The following is a 20,153-nucleotide window of genomic DNA, read 5'->3' on the forward strand; positions in this document are numbered from 1 at the left end:
TCAAATCTCGTAAATGCTAAAAGGGACTCTGCTCTGTTGGGCCCCTTGAGTCAGGCCCTTAACCAACAATTGTTGAGTGCTTTGAGTAGTGAGATAAGCGCTATATAAATGCAAAGAATTATTATTATTACAATTTACAAAGAGCTTTTTACACTTTCAGATCACAAACTGAATTGTCACTTGTGCCACCATGTTGTCATCCTGCTTCATGATGATGACAGTCCAAAGTGTGTCTTCATACCCCAAGAGTGAAGTTGGTCAGTAATATAATAAAGAACTTGTTTTATTATGAAATTAAAAGTAAACTTTAAAAGAATTAATCAGACTGAGATCAATTTATAATTTAGTATCAGGATAAATCACAAGTCCCAAGATGTCTCAAGCTGCGTGTTTTCTCTTCTTCTTCTCTTTCTGGTGCCTCATTTGTCTGAACTGGTGGCACACTGGTCAGTGCTGTTGTCCCATCCTGGATTCCAGTTCTATTCCCAGCTATCATCTCTGTAGATGTTCTGACCTCACTATTATGACTTAATAGACCTTCAGGCAGCTGAACTCCCCCCTTTATCAGTTTATCATCCTGCAGACCACCTTGACACGAGGCGTACGAATCTCCATCTTATTAACAAGAGCAGGCGTGAAACTACAAAGTGAAGAAACAAACAGTCCATAACTCAAAAGCAAGTGAAACAATAGAAACACAGCGGAGTGACAAGTGAAGAGCAGCACACAAATAACAAACGACTCGCTAACGGGCTCTGAACTGTAAATATTAATACATAACGGTAAACTGGCACAGATATGAACTTACTGATCATGTGACCAAAGGCCTACACAGGCAGATGAACTTGGGGCCTAAAGAAGGCTTGTGGTTGTCATGGTTACACTAATTTACATTGGGACCGCCCCTTGGTATGAGGGCTCAAGAAGGACAAACATCACGAGGCTCACACATTTAGAGCGTTAAACACAACAGTACAGGACAATAAAAAACAAAAATTAATTTATGAAGAAATATATCTTGCCTATCTTTGCCAACATGACCCCCACCTGATATCAAACACATCCCCCTTAATGACTGTGATGAAATAATGAGAGAAGTTCAGATACTGGCCTGGTGTAACGTTTGGTTTCCCTTTCCTTGCCAGCTTTAACCTCTGCTGTACAGACTCTGCCATCCCCACTAGGAGCCCCTCCAGTTATCAGTCCAGGGGTCTAATCGTGTCTTTAGACTGACAGTTCCACACTAGGACCACATCTCCAGGTTTAATGTCAGCCCTCCAGTTTGCCATGTACCATATGACTACAGAGTAGAGTTGTGCTGTTTCCTCCATTTGTCCCTAAAGCCATTGGCCAAACACTGCACTTGTCCCCAGTGTCCCTTGTCCACGTCTTTTGTATTGAAGTCACCAGGAGGAGCTTTAAACATGACAGCCATTTGGGTGAGCAGTGTGGAAGGAGATAGTGGCTGTGGGTCCTCTGGGTCATCAGGGTCTACCATTCATATTAGCCATCACTTCAGCCATGAAACTCAGGAGATACTCATGAGTGAGTCTTACTGTCCCTGATTGTAAAAATGTTCAGTCAGGTGTCCTCCGGGTCACAGCTATCATTCATTCATACACGTCTGCCTTATGTGAAGAATGTGAAGGGTTGAAGTCCAGGACAGTCTCGCTCAGAGTGATATCTTTCACCAAAGTCAATGTTAAGGTCTGATGTCATTTATAACTCTTTGAACGCTCCAATAAACAGAGTGGATGCTGTTAACTGAGCCTCTAACAGAGATGAACCGTCTGAAGGCATTGATGAAACATGAAGTGTCCGTGGATTCGACCAGCACTACATGGACCACCCTGATACTCACACAGGTGAGTCTGACTGCCCTCTGTTACCGGTTTGACATGAGCCAGAAGTGCAAGAACTGAACACATCATGCTCTACTTCCGGTTGAGTGAACGCTGGCGGGACTGGTCGCCGCTGCTCGCCGGTAACTAGAATATTGATTTTGATGGTATTTCTTTTGCCATATTGCTGACATCTCTGCGTGGCTATATATACTATATAATATATGCTGTGTCTGCATTTAGCTTCAGCCTAACCTCCGTTTTGTTTGAAACTTACCGGTTTATTCTCTGCACGTCTGAGCTGCTTGCCTCCTCGCCTACAATGTGGACTGGTAGGATTTTTGCTTGGTTGTTTGTTTGGAGTCTTCTGTCGCTCGTTATTCAACCTGCGACTGGCCTCCTCCAGTACCCAGCTGCTGAGCTGCTTCGACTGCGTCTTCTCCAGTCTGTGCCTCTGCTGTCGGTGCTATATTTCGACCCGGACGTCATACTTCTCCCTCGTCGGAGATACATCCATCGGGTCCCGCGGAGATTCCGAACGGACGCCTCGAAAGGAATTAACTCTTTTTGGTCTGATTTTCGGCACCCTCCACATAACACAGATAGGAACGCTGACCATAGCGTGTTGGCCAGCTTAGCTCGGTCGACTAACACCACTGTCAAATGCGACAGCAACATTGTCAGCTTTGGTCTATTGAACATCCGCTCACTTACGAGCAAGGGACATCTCATTCAGGATCTCCTCATTGACCGTAAGTTTGACTTTCTCTGTTTAACTGAGACTTGGCAGCAACCTCAAGACTTTTCACAACTTAATGAATGCACCCCCCGGGGTTTGTTTACACTTGTCAACCCCGTGCATCTGGCCATGGAGGAGGTGTCGTGATAATTTATCGCGAGAAGTGGAAAGTCCTGCCGTTGCCTGCTCCTGCTGTTAGCTCTTTTGAATCGACTGTGTGTCAACTGTCTGGGCCAGTTCCAACCATCATTGCAACTGTCTACCGTCCTCCTAAGTCTAACAACAATTTTTTGAACGATCTTGCTACCTTCCTTACCAATCTATCTGTAATTACTCCAAATATAATTCTGCTGGGGGATTTTAATATACATCTGGACAATATCAATATCCCTCTCACTAGAGACTTTTTATCTTGCCTGGAGAGTTTTGGATACCAGCAGCACACTGATGTTCCTACCCATTGTAAAGGACATATCTTGGACCTGATTTGCTGCTCTGGTGTTGTTCCTTTTGATCTTACAGCAGATGAACTCACTATAACCGACCACTTTCTCCTCTCATTCAACGCTAAACTTACCTTTTCTGTTCCTAAGCTTCCACTTCTCATAGCCTTTCGTAACATTAAGAATATCAACTTGAATTTGCTGTCTTCTAGAATTGATTCAAATGGACTTTTATAATTTATCCTCTCCCATAGAACTGGTCTCATATTATGACACTTGTCTTATTGGTATTCTTAATTCTCTGGCTCCGCTAAAACCAGATCTGTTTCTTTTTCCTTTTCTGCCCCCTGGTTTACGCCTGAACTTCGGCTTCTGAAAGCTAAAGGCAGGCAACTTGAAAGGTTGTTTAAAAAAACCAGACTCTTTGTCCACAAAGAGATGTATAAAATCATCTACTCTATTACAAGGATTGTATAGCTCAAACCAAATCTAATTATTACACTCAGTTAATTACTAGTAATACAGGTAACACCAAGTCTTTGTTTTCTTTACTTAATAATGTTACACAACCTCCAGACTCTTTACCATCTCACCTTCACTCAACTGCCTTCTGTAATTCTCTTATGTCTTTTTTCAATGAGAAAATCCAAAAGATACATCAGCACCTTGGTCCAGATCCTTTCTGTATTTCTTCTGAACTACACTCACCTATTCACTCTTTCTCTTCTTTCCAGCTTCCCACTTCCTCTGAAATCTCAGATCTCATCTGCAAATCCAAGTCATCTACTTGTCAGCTGGACCCCTGCCTACAGTTTTGGTTAAAGCCTGCCTCCCTCTCTAGTCCCTCTTATTTCTGCCATCATTCACTCTTCTCTTACTACTGGTATTATTCCCTCATCTTTCAAAACTGCTGCTATAACCCCAATATTAAAAAAACCTGGTTGTGATCCTACTAATTTCAATAATTTTCACCCCATTTCTAACTTGCCCTTTATCTCCAAAATTCTTGAAAAAATAGTAGCTATCCAACTTCACACCCACTTGTCTCACAATAATCTATATGAGAAGTTCCAGTCTGGTTTTCGCCCCCTTCATAGTACAGAAACAGCACTTGTTAAAATTACTAATGACCTCCTTATGGCTGCTGATTCTGGTCTAATCACTATTCTCATCCTTCTTGATCTGAGTGCGCCTTTGATACTATTTGTCATACCACTCTCCTTAATAGATTATCTTTGATTGGCATTACTCACACTCCACTTGATTGGTTTAGATCTTACCTTTCAGGCCGCACTCAGTTCATACAGCTTAAAACTTTCACATCCCAACCCACCGCTGTTACTTCTGGTGTGCCCCAAGGCTCTGTCCTGGGGCCTCTTCTTTTTATTATTTACCTTCTTCCCCTTGGCAATATTTTTCGCAAATATAACATTAATTTTCACTGTTATGCTGATGACACCCAGCTCTACCTTGCTGGTAAACCCACCTCCTCTTTTCCACCACCCTCACTTATTGATTGCATTTCTGAAATTAAATCCTGGTTCTCTTCAAATTTTCTTAAATTAAACAGTGACAAAACTGAGGTTCTCCTCATTGGTTCAAAATCATCATTATCCAAAACCAATAATCTTTCTTTTATTATTGATAACTCTGTTGTTTCCCCATCATCTCAGGTCAAGAGTCTGGGTGTCATCCTCGACAGTACTCTATCTTTCCAATGTCACATTAATAACATCACCCGGTCTGCTTACTTCCACTTACGTAATATTAATCTCATTCGTCCCTCCCTCACTCCTCATACTACTGCCATTCTTGTTCATAGTCTTGTCACTTCTCGGCTGGACTACTGCAATTCACTCCTCTTTGGTCTCCCTAATAAATCTCTTCACAAGCTTCAGTTAGTCCAGAATTCTGCAGCACGTATCATCACTGGAATCCCATCTTTTCACCATATTACTCCGGTCTTGCAGCAGCTTCATTGGCTCCCATCAAGTTTCGTATTGATTTTAAGATTCTGCTACTAACTTTTAAGGCCATCCATAACCTCGCACCTCCATATCTGTCTGACCTTCTACATGTTGCCATTCCATCCCGTAACCTTAGATCCTCTTCCTCCACCCATCTGACCGTTCCTCCCTCCGCCTAACCACCATGGGGAGCAGAGCTTTCAGCCGTTCTGCTCCCAAGCACTGGAACTCATTACCTGCGGATCTCCGAAATATCAAATCATATTCATCTTTCAAATGTAAACTTAAAACACATTTGTTTAAAATGGCTTTTTCTTCTTCCTCCTAATTATAGTGGTTTTGTTTGGTTTTAATTTTTAGATTTTCTGATGTTTTAAGTTGTTTATAATTGTGTTTTGTATTTATTTATTTGTTTGTTCGGTGTCCTTGAGTTCTCTGAAAGGCGCCTTGTATAAATAGAATGTATTATTATTATTATTATTATTAAAGGGAGGTTCTGTAGTTACTGCTGGTAAGTCAGCCATCTTCTGAGTGTGAAATACACAACACAGTTTCCTACAAATGACACATTAAATATGGCTCTGCTTATAACTGTTTTTGCACCAACAACACACAGAGCTCCTCCATGAAGAGACGTCCTTGATGTTCAGTCTGCTCGTGGTAATGGCACTAACCAAGAAACAACGTGAAGACTTCCAGGGATTAACAGAGGGGTTTCCTCTTTGAGAGAAAGTTGAACTTCACTAATACGACTTCCAACTCTGAACGTCTATGGAGTTTTCAAGATTTATTAGTGCACTGCCTTTCAGAATGGCTTCTCTGTTCTTGAGAGACTCCAACTCTTTAGCATATGCAGTGCCCTCCATAATGTTTGGGGTCCTTGGTGCCCCCCTGTGTTCCACAGTTTAAAACTACAAAGTAAAACATTCAGATGTGATTAAAGTGCACATTGCAGACTTTCATTAAGGGGATTGGCACACATTTCAGTCACACCATGTAGAAGTCACAGCACTTTGTCTACATGATGTCCTCCCATTTCAGGGCACCATAATATTTGGGACAATTGGTGTTTGTGATTCCTCAGGTGTTTCATGGCTTCATAAGATACCTCAGCTCTCTTCTACTGTTTGGAGTTTGGAGCTGCCATTGTTCAACATGAGCTGTGCCAATGAAAATCAAAGAAGCTTTTGTGAGGTAAAACATGAGAATTAAACTGTTTGTGATGTCAGTAAAACCTTAGGATGACCCAAATCAACTGTCTGGAATATCATGAAGAAGAACTCAGTGGTGAGCTCAGGAATCACAAAGAGACTGGTAGGCCAAGGAAGACCTCCACTTCTGATGACAGAAGAATCCTCACTGTGGTCAAGAAAAAGCCCTGAACGCCTGTCTGACAGATCAGAAAGAGTCTTCAGTAGGCAGAGGTGGAAGTGACTGAGACGACTATCAGCTGAGGACTTCACAAACAGAAACACAGAGGCCACACTGCAGGATACAAACCACTAGTTAGCCACAAAAACAGGATGGCCAGATTACAGTTTGTGAAAAAGGACTTCAGAAAGTCTGCAGAATTCTGGGAAAAGGACTTGTAGACAGATGAAAGAAAGTGATGGCAACAGCAACGTGTGTAGACAATAAGGAACGTCCTAAGATCCAAAGCAGACCACCTCATCTGCTGAACATTGTAGAGGGTGGTGTTATGGCTTGGGCATGTATGTAGGTCCTGGCACACTTCTCTTCATTGATGAAGGAACTGCTGACAACAGCAGCACAATGAATTCTGAGGTGTGTAGAAACATCTGATCTGCTCAAAGTCCAGTAAATGCCTCCAAACTTGCTGGATGACACTTCATCCTACCACAAAGTAACGACCTCAAACAGACTGCTGAGGCAAAACAGGAGTTTTCAAAGCTAAAGAACAGAAAATTCTTGAATGTCCAAGCCAGTCACCTGATTTAAATCTAATTGAGCAGGACTTCCATATGCTGAAGAGAAAAACATAAAGGGGACAAGCATGAGCTGAAGATGGCCGAGCATCACCAGAGAAGATCCTCAGCACCTGGTGATGTTTGTGAATCGTAGACTTCAAGCAGTCACTGCATTTAAGGGATATGCGACAAAGTCCTAAACATGATGGCTTTTAATGCAGGAGTTCGCAGCCTTCTTCATGCCAAGGTCTCCTTAGGCTGAGGACTCACTACTTATCACCATCCAATAAAGAACATACCCACGTGTCTATAATAAACTGCTATACAGGCCTGTTGAGTGCAGGTAACTAAACTCTATAAAACAAAGCACTTTCATTATGAAAAAAATAAAAAAAATTTATAAATTTACACTAATAAAAGGCAAAGCCTCACTCACTGACTCACTCATCACTAATTCTCCAAGTTCCCGTGTAGGTAGAAGGCTGAAATTTGTCAGGCTCATTCCTTACAGCTTCCTTACAAAAGTTGGGCAGGTTTCATTTCGAAATTCTACGCGTAATGGTCATAACTGGAAGCTATTTTTCTCCATATGCTGTAATGGAATTGAGCTCGAAAGCCGTGGGGGGCGGAGTTTCGTGTGACATCATCACACCTCCCACGTAATCACGTGAAGTGATTGTCAATGCAGTGCGTAGAAAACCAGGAAGAGCTCCAAAAAGCGCTGAAGAAAACATGCATTATATAATTGAGAAGGCAGCGAGACAATAAGAAGCGAGTGACTGACATATTCAACCATATTCATGAGTGCTGCTACTTCAGAAACAAAGCACGGTGTAAACCTGAAGTTTAAATTAAGTTCATAGACAGGCTGCCGCTGGCGTTTGTCATGCCCACGGGTAATGCGGGATACAAGTTTAATGAGGGGGCCTTGGGATATAAACGAGAGTTTTGATCACTTTGTAACTAAGTTAAAATTGTAGGTGAAGGGGTGTGCTTATGCAAATTCCGGAGACTGTGTTTGTGGGAGATTGACAGTTAAGGCGGGTGGGGGAGTCACGTCATCATCTCCCCTCCCATTCACCTCATTTCGCTCTGAGCTGAGCTCCGCAGCCAACGCAGTCTTACAGAAGTGACTTTGTGACGCTGCCACCAAATACTCACAGAAAAATCCACAAGTTAATACACACGCTGTCTCTAGAGTTTCTCCACACTGAATCCTCCAGGCACTACTTACAAAAGGTTACATTGACAATTGTGTTACGTTATTTTTAAAAGTTTCCTTTTCTTAGCACAAGCACAGCTGAGAAGCTTCGATGCATGTGCTCCATAACGCGTTAAAAAATAATGCATTTAATCACACTTTGCATTCCAAGCAAAGGGGAACTTCTGTCAATGCATGATTTATTGGTACAACGATTACATTAGGAATGGAAGTTGAATTTAGTCTTTAAATTTCTATGGTAAAGAAAAAGTTATGCAATGATGACTAAATCTAACTATATAAAGTCAAAACTTGATTATATAAAGTCACTGTCAGAATATATAAAGTCAAAACTTGAATATATAAAGTCAGCGTCGGAATATATAAAGTCAAAACCTGAGTATATAAAGATGACGTTGGAATATTTTGGAATATATAAAGTAAGCGCTGGATAGTCAAAACTTAAATATACAAAGTCATCGCTGGAATATCCATCCATTTCCCAACCCGTTGAATTCGACCACAGGGTCACGGGGGTCTGCTGGAGCCAATCCCAGCCAACACTGGGCGCAAGGCAGGAACCAATCCTGGGCAGGGCACATGCATTATTTTCAAAACATTAACCGAACAGTGTTTTTTTAATTTATTTTTCTGAATACGTTTTTGTTAACTTAGTTCAGTTCAGAGTCGTTTCAATCAATAGATTTTGACTTTCACTTTATATATTTAGGAGTGAGTTTATATACTCCGATGTTGACTTTATATAATCAGGTTTTCACTTTATATATTCCAGCGATGACTTTATATATTAAACTTTTGACTTTATATATTCAGAAACAAGTTTGACTTTATATATACCGACGCTGACTTTATACGTATATTCAAGTTTTGACTTTACTGTATATATTCAAGTTTTGACTTTATATATTCCAGCGCTGACTTTATTTATACTGACGCTGACTTTATGTATTCAAGTTTTGACTTTATATATTCCGACAGTGACTTTATATATTAAAGTTTTGACTTTATATATTCTGACGCCGACTTTATATATTAAGAAAATGTATTTACCTGAATGGCACCCCATAGTATATGTGTGTGTGTATATATGTACACATGTATATATATATATATATATATATATATATATATATATATATATATATATATATATATATATATATATATATGTATATATATATGCCAGCAACACTCATGACAATGACGAAACAATTACATTGTCAATCATGTTACGTTATTTTTAAAATGTTTCCTTTTCTTTTTCATAACTTCTTTAACACTACTTCTCCGCTGCGAAGCGCGGGTATTCTGCTAGTAAAAATATAAAACTCACCCTAGGCCTAGTGAGACATTTGTCTTGGATGTTCTTGCACAGTTTGCCCACTCTGAGTTGCAGCTGGCTTAGTGCCAATCTCAAATCATTTTCCACATGTAGCCGTGCTCTGTTTTTGGTTTTCAGTTCATTCAATACAGAACGGCCTGCTTCACTCAGGTATGTTGTTCTAAATGCTAAGAGGCATCAGACGGCTTTTACGCTCAACACTGCGTATTTGCTTCTGAGATTGCTCCAAAATTCTGATAGGAAAATGGCCAAGAATTACATTTTCAAACCTCATCTCAAATCAAGACAATCCTCTTCAGTTCAGGACTCAAATGGATTTCTTATTTAGTTTAAATGACGATTGTCCAGCTCTGGGAAACAGTCGCTGAAGTATTCCTTCAGGTGGGTCAGATGTGACGATATGATATGTAGGACCACTGTAGGTCTGCAGGCACATTGGATGTTCCTGGCACCAGGTGAAGGACTGGGAACATTACAGTGTTTCCTTTGTTTAGCTTTTTCTCCCAAAATCCATTTTTTTGTATAAATGCACAAACTTTATCTTGCAAATTAAGTATGCTGTGATCGTGACCCTGCATGCTCTGATTCAAGATATTTAAAAGTTGAAATATGTCGGCCAAATCCGCAAGCTTCAGATCCCGCAAGTGGTTGTCAAAACAGCTGGCAAACTGGGAGTTCTCAGATGAAAGAAATTCACGCAGCTCTCTGCGGAGATCAAACATTTGTTGTAAAACTGCCCTGTGAGACAGCCAGCGGACCTCCGAATGCAGCAGAAGGCTTTCAAGACTCTCACTGCACAGTTTGGCAAACAGCCTGTGTGTGTTTAAGGGGCTGTGCTTTCATACTATTTACAATACAATACAATATAATTTATTTTTGTATAGCCCAAAATCACACAAGAAGTGCTGAAATGGATTTTACCAGGCCCTGCCTCTTGACAGCCCCCCAGCCTTGACTCTCAAAGAAGACAAGGAAAAACCTTTGTAGGGAAAAAATGGAAGAAACCTCTGGAAAAGCAGTTCAAAAAGATACCCCTTACCAGCTAGGCTGGGCGTGCAGTGGGTGTCAAAAAAGGGGGTCAATAAAATACAATACACAGATCAGAACAAATCCTCAATACAGTATAAAAATAAAAATATTACAAATACAGAGCAGAATTTAACAGGTGATGATATCCCATAATATGATTTGGATTTGTTTAGAGTCCTGGAGACCTCAGCCATCAAGCTGCCTCCCCTTATTGCCCATTCCACAGCTGATACTCCACTGGGCCAGCCAATCCGATGAAAGGACCCCTCTATCCCACGATTCCTGTGATACTCCTTCAAAGGATGACTTTACCTTAGGCAGGGACAACAACTTGGCAGGTGAGCTGTGGCAGCAAATGGCGCATTTGAGTACCGAGAACGAGAGACAGAATAGGTGAGGGTTAGTATCCAATTCTAACTGTCATGTTACTTATGTTTTAGTGCTAATGACTGACAACAGAGATGCAGTCTGTACAGTTAATCAGCAGCTCTAGTCAGGGTGTGCTAAACTGAAGTTGTGAGTCTTCAGCCTCAGACCAAAGGGGCATCTCGTATAGTAGCAGGCAGACCAGTCCACAGTTTAGGGAGTCCTGTAACTAAAAGCTCGACCTCCCACTGTTATTTTATTAACCCTTGGAATCCTAAGCAGACTGGCATCTTGAGATCTTAATGTGCGCTCAGCTTTGTAAGTCATGATAAGTTCAGACAAGTAAGCCGGACCTCGGCCATTTAATGCTTTATATGTTAAAAGGAGGATTTTGAAATTTGCCCTAAACTTAACTGGGAGCCACTGTAAAGATTTAAGAACTGCAGTTATGTGTTTGTATTTTCTTGTTCTTGTAATAATTCTTGCAGCAGCATTTTGGATTAACTGGAGGCTGTATAAAGAACAGTTTGAGCAGCCAGTGAACACCGCATTGCAGTCGTCAATCCTACTAGAGATAAATGCAGGAATTAATTTCTCAGAATTCTATTTATTTAGAAAATGCCTTTATTTCCCAACATTTTTAAGATGGAAGAATCCTGATTTGGACTGCTTTGTAATGTGTGCTTTAAATGACAATGATTTAAATTATTTTAAAGCATTTTCAACTTTAACAAGATCTTGAAGCACTTGTTACAATTCGCCCTCCATTCCTTGTGTGACACGTGCTTCTCTGTGACGTATGCAGTGTGTCCATGACATTTGGAGCTCTGACCTTTATTAACATGACGACTCCGCTGTGCTTGCCTGACATGGCAGTGGTGCCATCCGTACAGACGCCCACACAATAAGACCAGTCAATGAAATTTGGCTGCATGAACGCATCCATGATTTGATCAAATGTCCTGAGCTGTTGTCCTCCCCTGAATTTCTTTGCAGAATAAAATCTCCTCAACAAACCCTCCATCTCCAGTAACTCTGACGTCTGTACTGTTAGCTATATCTGTGTGTTTATCCAACTACAACTCAAACTGTTCAGTAGCTGTTTTTCACCTGTTCCAGTTATTAGTCTGTTACCTGGTCAGCCATGTCTGACAAAGTGTCAATTTAACGGGCAGCTTCCTCTCTAAGCAGTTCCCAAACGGTGCTCTTTGGTCTTTCTTTGCACGGCCAATACAATATGACACCAAAAGAGACGCCTTCAGTGTCCTCTGTGAACCTGCTGTTTGCCGTGTCAAAGTGCTCCCTTGTTTCACAAGCAGTGCTGCTTTCCTTAGGAAGACGTCAACGTGTTTCCCCACATCAGCAGGATGCTTCTGTTTTAGATGTCTTTTCAAATTAGATGGCTTTGACATTCGCTTGACAGAATTTCCTGACCAAGAGTATATTTGTGGTAATCAAGTGTGTCTGTTTCCTTACTCAGCACAAATCCAAATTCTATGTATGAACCTTCATGCTTTCTAGATTCAGATTCTGTTTTAGAATATTTCTGACTCGTTTGATCAATTTAAACCAGAACTACAAGATGAGTTTTCTTTGGAATGTTTCCTTTTTAAAACAGTCCATCATTACGTATGTTTTAGTATTTGACGCACTGTGTCTAGCTTACTGTGAACTGCTTTAACTCCACAATGCAACGTATGCAGTCAACGGAGACCTTCAACTAACGCTAATGAAGTGACGATGATCTTAGTGAAGTAGAAGGTGAACCAGACAAATACTTTATTACTTACAACATTTTAAATAATAAAATCGTATGATTTTTATTTTCTCAATTTTGCCATCGACATAACCCTACGGACCCCCAAGGGGCTGTGGACCACAGGTCAGGAACAACTGCTTTAATAGACCTGCCATTACTGTGTCCGAACATTAGGGTGTCACCCCTGAAATGGGAGTCCATGCAGAAAAAGTGTTGTCATTTTAACATGGTGAGACCGAAATGTGTGCAAATCCTCTTAAAGGAAAGTCAGCAAAGTGCACTTGAATCACATTTGAATTGTCTGATTTGTAATTTTAAAGTGTGGAGCAGAGGGGGAAATCAAGGACATATTGTATGAGTCTTTGTCCCAAACATGGAGGGCACTGTCCCTCTCCGCACAGTACAGATGATATTATCTCTTGACTGGTTATGTTCTTCCATTCTTACAGCAATGCCAGCCCTAACAGCGGCCCTTGATGATAGCAGACGTGTTGAAGCTCTCGACTATGTGATGAAGGCTGGTAACAGATCAGACCAAGGACCAGCTCGGATCAAAACGTTGTGACCGAAGAGACTGTGCTGAGACAGTGGCATTGAATACTGATAACTCAGATTTCTGTATCAGAGCTCCCATGTCAGTTAGCTCAAATGTTTCATGCTTTGTGATGTACTGTTCTGCTTTTGCCAAGGAAGAAGGTCCTGTAAGTCAAGTTGTGTCCCTCAAATGATTAGCTGGGACTGCACTTGTGGCATCGTCAGCTGGGTTTAAGTCAGTAGCCATAGCACTGCTGTCAATGTATGGACATATAAATCCATAAACCCTTGTTGCTGACATAAACAGCGAATCTTCTTATCTTATTGTGAATGAAGTGTGAACAGTTCATGTTGGGGTCCCGTGTGGGGTCCCTGAGGATCGAGGCAGTTCTCCTGCAGACTCTGCAGTTGTAGATACTCTGCAGAGAGGTCAGTGGGGTCCTGCTGATCTTCTCAGCAGTCTTTATGACTCTCTGTAGGCGTTTACGGTCCATAGCAGTAGTGTTGCCGTACCACACGGTGATGCAGCTGGTCAAGATGCTCTCAACAATGCAGCTGTAAAAGTTGCAGAGGATCTTAGTCAACCTATCAAACTTCCTCAGCCTCCTCAGAAAGAACAGCTGCTGTTGAGTCCTCTTGACCAGCTGTGTGGTGTTAAGTGTCCAAGTGAGGTCCTCACTGATGTAGACGCCCAGGTATTTAATGCTGCTCACCCTCTCCACTTCAAGCCCTCGGATGAACAGTGGCCGGTGAGGTCTCCTCTCCTTCCTCATGTCCACTATCATCTCCTTCATCTTGTCTGTGTTGTTGGTGAGGTTGTTGTCCTCACACTATGATGCCATAATGTCCACCTCCCTCCTGTAGGCCGCCTCAACCCAACTAGTGATGCGTCCAATCACTGTGGTGTCATCTGTAAACTTCAGGATGATGTTATCTTTGTGGGAGGTGACACAGTCCTGGATGAACAGGGTGTAGAGGATGGGGCTGAGGACGCATCCCTGTGGGGCGCCTGTGTTTGTGATAATGGGGGCTGAAATCCTATTACCAATCCTGACAATCTCGGGCCTGCCAGTTAGAAAGTCTAGGAGCCAGTACCAGAGGGTGGGGTGCAGTCAGTTTATGGGTGAGTTTATGGGGGATAACCGTGTTAAAGGTGGAGCTGTGGTCAACAAAGAGCATCCTGATGTAGGAGTCTTTGTTCTCCAGATGGGAGAGGGAATGATTTAGTGCGGCCACAATGGCATCTGAGGTGGACCTGTTGAGACAGTAGGCATACTGCAGGGGTTACAGAGTGTCCGGTATGCTGTAGTTAATGTGGGCCAGCACCACTCTCTCAAAACACTTCATGATGATTGGAGTGAGGGCTACCGGCCTGTAGTTATTCAGGCATGTGGGTGGGCTTATTTTAGCAAGGGGGACGATGATCGTAGTCTTAAAGCAGGATGGAACGATGCACTGACTGAGGGAAAGGTTGAAGATGGAGCAGAGAACATCAGCCAGCATGCTCTGAGAGCCCACCCAGGGATGTTGTCTGGTCCTGCTGCCTTACGGGGGTTGATGTTCCTTAGTGCTTTGTGTACCTGACCTGAAGAGACCATTGGGGAAGGGGAGGGGGGTGTGTGTGTGTGTGTGTGTGTGTGTGTGTGTGTGTGTGTGTCTCCACTCTGTGCTGTTGCTGGACGTCTCAAAGCGGGTGTAGAAAGTGTTGAGATCATCCAGCAGACTGTCTGTGGACCTGATTGTGCTGGTGGTGGTCCTGTAGGCCCTGCCACATATGTCCAGAGTCAGCAGTAGAATTGAAGCCCTCCAGCTTCTCTCTGTACTGCCTCTTGGCTGCTGTGATGGCTTTTCTTAGTCGCAGCTTTGTACTCCGTCTCAGTGCCTGATCTAAATGCAAGAGAGCGGGCACGCAGCATGTGGCATACCTAACTTTTTATCCAGGGCTTCTGGTTGGGGAACTTCCTGACTGGTATTGTGGGCACGATGTTGTCAATACAGGTGCTAATGTAACCAGTCACATACTCAGCATAGTCCTGTATGCCGATAGAAGAGTCCTCCAGAGTGGCTGCAACCCTAAACACATCCCAGTCTGTCTGAGTTAACAGTCCTGCAGGGTGCGCTCAGTCTCTGGGGTCCAAAGTTTAACTTGCTTCATGATAAGGTTTGTTTGTCTCAGCCTTTATCAGTAGGCTGGGTACATGAACAGAGAGACGTGGTCTGATTGTCCAAAGTGTTGGCGAGGTGCAGCCCTGTAAACCAGTGTGTTCTTCTCACGGGTGGGATTGTTCATGTGTTGGTGGTATTTAGGAAGTACAGTGAGTAAATTGTGCTGATTAAAGTTTCCAGCTGCAATAAAAACAGCATCATGATGAGCCGTCTCTAAGGCGCTGATGACATCATGGAGTTTGCCGAGCGTTGCCGTGGAGTTAGCTCATGGTGGGATGTAAACAGCGGCCAGAAACACAGCAGTGAATTCCCTCGGTAGATAATAGTGTCGGCATTTCAGCAGTCAACACTTCCCATCTTGTGAGCAGTGCTTATAAACAGTCTGTACGTCTCCACACCACGAGTTGTTAATAAACACACACACACACACCTTTAGCCTTACCGGAGGCTGTGGTGCGATCTCCTCGGTGCACAGAGTGAATCTGTAGCTGAACGGTGCATTCTGGGACTTTGTCTGAAGGCAGGTCTCGGTGAACATTAGAGGACAGCACTCTCTTATTTCCCGCTGCGCTGTAATCCTGGCTCTTAGCTCATCCAGTTTGTTTTCCAGAGACCACACGTTGGCTAGCAAGAGGCTGGGTAGCGGTGGTCAGCTAGCGTGGGCTTTCAGCCTGGTGTGGAGCCCTCCCATCTTGCCTCGCTTGTGTCACCATCTCCAGAGCACTCTCCTGGGGTCAGCTTGGTCACTTGAGCTCAGTGCTACGGGGTCTTCCTGGGTATGGTTGTGGTGTTGGCTGCGGGAACGAACAATGAATTGTAGCCCAGATGGTATAAAACGGGTAAACTCCAGTGGACTGTGTGAGTTAGCAATGTCCAGCAATGTCTGTCTGCTGTATGATAGTGGAAAGCATTTATAGTGCGCTGTAGAGAAGGCGAAACACAAAAATACAAAACAAAACAAAAAACAGCATGGAGTGGAGCGAACAAACACGTCTGGCACGGAGGGCACCATGTTGATCAAAAAAAAGATTATCTGATCTCCATTGACTCTACTGAGTGTTAAACGGCCATCACAACGCGTCAGTCAGATGTGTTATCAGAAAAGGAGCATCTCGTCCAGAATGGAGAATTGAAACACTTTGACATACAAATCAGAGGAGTGAATACCAAGAAACAGCAAGGATTTCATCCTGTGTCATTTGTCAATCAAGTGGTGATGTCTGACTTATCAGTGAAATTATATTTCTGAAGTGATTATATTAAAAAGTGCAAAAAATATAAAGAAAATACTGCAGTGGAGAATAATAATACCATTAAAGTGAAAGATATTCTGTGTTACGTAGTGTCTACACACATCTAAACCTATTTATACAGATAGTTTAAGAAAACAGAACGTCAATAAGCAAATGAAAATCTACTGACACATACAGTATGTGGTCACATATGCAATTTAAATAAAAACTTTTCTAACAAGTTTTAATTATTTCTCCAGTTTTTGTAAACATGTGTATCACAATTCTGAACACAAGCCCTCCAGATATTTAGCCAGTATGAACACTTTGTACAATTCAAAAGCAGTTTAGTTTATTTATGCTTTTAATGTTTTAGTTAATTCATTTCTTTATTATTTTATATCTCTGCCAGTCCACAGTTGCTCACCCACAGATGCCAGCCTCCCTATTCAAGTTTACTTCTTAAAGTTTGTTGCACAGCTTTAGCCTCCTAATGAACGTTGTGCTTTGACTGAGTTGCTTTGCAATAAAATCCTTCATCTGCCTTCTTCTTCAGTCTGGTTTATAGAGTAGCATGCAAGTGAATATTATTGGGGTTTATACTCACCATGTGACGCTTCTGCACTGTGGTCGCTTGGCCCAGTTACTAGTCAGTAAGTGACAGGTGGTGAGTGTCGTACAGCTAGTGTGGACGAAATCTCAGACCCGACAGCAGGTGCGGTTATAAAGCAACTTTATTTTTCAGAGTCACGGTGAGAAGAGTTTCAGAAAAGCAGACAATCAAATATACATGACAGCGTCAGGGCTCTTCTGAACCCTGTCTGTTGGGTGGGGTCCAGTTTTATACCCCTAGAATGCGTAATTTAATATCATTATAAAATGTAACAGTCAACACTTTATTATACACAATCCTTGAGCCCTTTTAACGCCCCTTGTAAAACTTGATTTCTTGGCTCCTTTTGTTATGGCGTTCAGATGTAAGCTAAGGGAAAACATGATAAGGAAGACTCATGTGTGGAATGCTCAGACCTTGAGTCCTTTGCACAAATATTTTTCTGTTTGCTAAAACAAAGCATGATATTACTTGGTTTCGTAAAGCTTACTTCTCAGACATGAATTAGTACAAGGGAACGAAGAGAACATTTGTCTTCCACACTAGCAATGTCACAGCAGAGAACATGTGACTGAGGTATTGTCTCCCGCGGAGGAGTATAAATATCTGAGGGTCTTGTTGACGAGTGAGGGAAGATGAGGTGGACTGGCAGATCAGTGCATACTGTGGACGCTGTAACAGACAGTGTGGTGAAGACATGTACTTTATCAGCACGTCTATGTCGATCAAACACAGGACGCTCCGCAGTCTACTTTGAATTTACGCTGTAGGAAGATCAGTAAATAAATCAAGGTGAATAACATTCAATCTGACTTTTATATAAGTAACATATACATGTTTTTCATATAAAGACCATCATAAAACATAATCGCAAAAAGAACTTTACACGATACCTCTATAGGCCGTGCTGCTTCATTGTAGGACATGCGTGTGTGGCAGATTCATTGGCAGGATGACGCCCGACCTCTCACTGAATCCAGACGGTGCCATCTTTCTCCTTCACTCCTGGTGCTCTGCGTTGTTCTGATGTGTGAGTAGACGTTTCTTGCGGGCAGGACTTCTGTTTTCTTTCTCTGATATTAACCCTCGTCCTCATCTGAGTTCACCTCTGCTATAACACGTCATAATTTGAATACTAACAGTGTCAGATCAGTGGGACCGTGAACGTGACTGAGAGAATAAAACCGAATAATAATAATAAAAAAACGCTAACCTTTACAAGTCCCATATATTTACACCGGCTGTTACAGACTCAAATTAAATGTATATTTTTAATGTATAATAGTAACAATAAGAGCAGCTCACTACTCAAAATGGTAAATGCAAGAAGGATTCAGAATCAAAGCCACCATCTCTTGATTACGAGACAGCAGTTCTCGCCACTGCACCACCCAAGCGGTCGTGTCACCGTTGTCCCCTAACCTGATTTGTTTTTCTTTGGTTATATTCTTTAATAAGACGGCACTTGTTTTGTTCTTCTTGTATTTTCTTCTGATGATGGTAGGAGGAGGATTTGAACCCACTGGCTGTTCTGTCTCGGTTGGTGGGTTTGAGGGTCTTTACCCTGCAGAGCTCCTATCTGAGCCCCTCTCACTGTGGAGCCTCAGCACTTTCAACAACTCATCTCTCAGTTGACACTTCTAATAAATGAGAGGGTCTTGCTGGTTGTCATTCTTCTGGTCCCCTTTGCTTGTGGGTGGTCTTGACTGCAGGGCTGACTTGGTGTTGGATGAGAGGGTTGTTTGCTTGTTTTGCTGTGCCACCATGGGGGTCCCCTTTTGAAGAATGGTATAGAAATCATTTATACTGTTAACTCTTTGGTGGCCACAGCAAATGAAGGGACTGCTTTCTATTTTAGGTGCTCCTATGATTTGGGGGCAGACGCAAACCCACACTCTTCTGCATGAGTGGTCCCCCCGGTTGATCTACCGAGTCTGGCTGTAGAGTAAGCTGACCAGATACATTTAATGTTAGTGACAGGTCTGTGGAGCCCTTAAATAAATGGGCTGGTCATTCATCACGCTGGAGAGGACACCATTCAAACCCTGCACCTCTACTTGTTTCTGTGAGAAGTGATTTGACTCGTCTCTCTCAGTGAGCTAATCCTCTGTCTGGAAGATACAAGAAGTCTTTTATATCATCGACAGAATGGAGGACGCTGACAGACAGTTTGCATGTTATATGAGGTGAATCCTATGGGCTCCTTTAGCTCAGGTCTGCCCCTTGACCAGGGTGGTCAGTCTGTTTCAACTGTGTGGCTGGATTGGTCACTCTCTTTTCACAATGTCACACTGCTGGCCCCTTTAGTGGTGTAGTTTATAAATTATTTTTATCACCAAGCCCATCAAATAAAGTGACTACTTTCTATTTTAAAACCCCTCTTCTCATGATGGGACTTGAACTGGTACATCTCATCTAATGGTGGGTTAAATCAGCGGTCAACCCAGTTGAGCTACAGTGGCTGACTCCCCACCCTGGCAGCCAGTCGTGCTTTATACCAGTGACAGGTCAGCAGACCCCTTAAATAAAGTGGCCCCTTACTATACCTGGACCGGCCAGCTTTGTACCTGTTGGTTGAATTGGCCTGTTTATTGGGGTGAGCCAATCCTCTGTTGCCAAGTGCAAGAAATCTTTAAAGCTCAATAATCTTTAATACTCTGACTTACTTTAACGTGCCAACGTGGTGGTGCTGGGGACAAAATCCGCTCGTTTCAATCTGTTCATGTAAACCGAATAGCAATAGCTGACCGAGGTAAACGTTTGTCAAATCCTAGCGTTTTACTTTTTAAAGGGGTCTGTAAAAGTCACCGTGGATAAAGACGTCAGCCAAATAAGAACTAATAATACGCATGTTGTGGTGTTGTGCTTACAGAGTCCCACTTTGATAGTCCATCATGAGTCTGTGTGAGCGCAGACCCCTCACTAATACGGTGGGACCCTCAGTGAGTTCATTCAACTGCCTGTGCTGCACC

General features: G+C 42.5%; 1 pseudogene; it reads right to left on the bottom strand.

Annotated features, from left to right (window-relative positions):
• Window positions 1-20,153, bottom strand: part of LOC120518817 — a 45,751-nt pseudogene that overhangs the window by 4,562 nt on the left and 21,036 nt on the right.

The sequence above is a fragment of the Polypterus senegalus genome, chromosome 1, assembly GCF_016835505.1.
Source record: "Polypterus senegalus isolate Bchr_013 chromosome 1, ASM1683550v1, whole genome shotgun sequence".
NCBI classification, from domain to species: Eukaryota; Metazoa; Chordata; class Cladistia; order Polypteriformes; family Polypteridae; genus Polypterus; species Polypterus senegalus.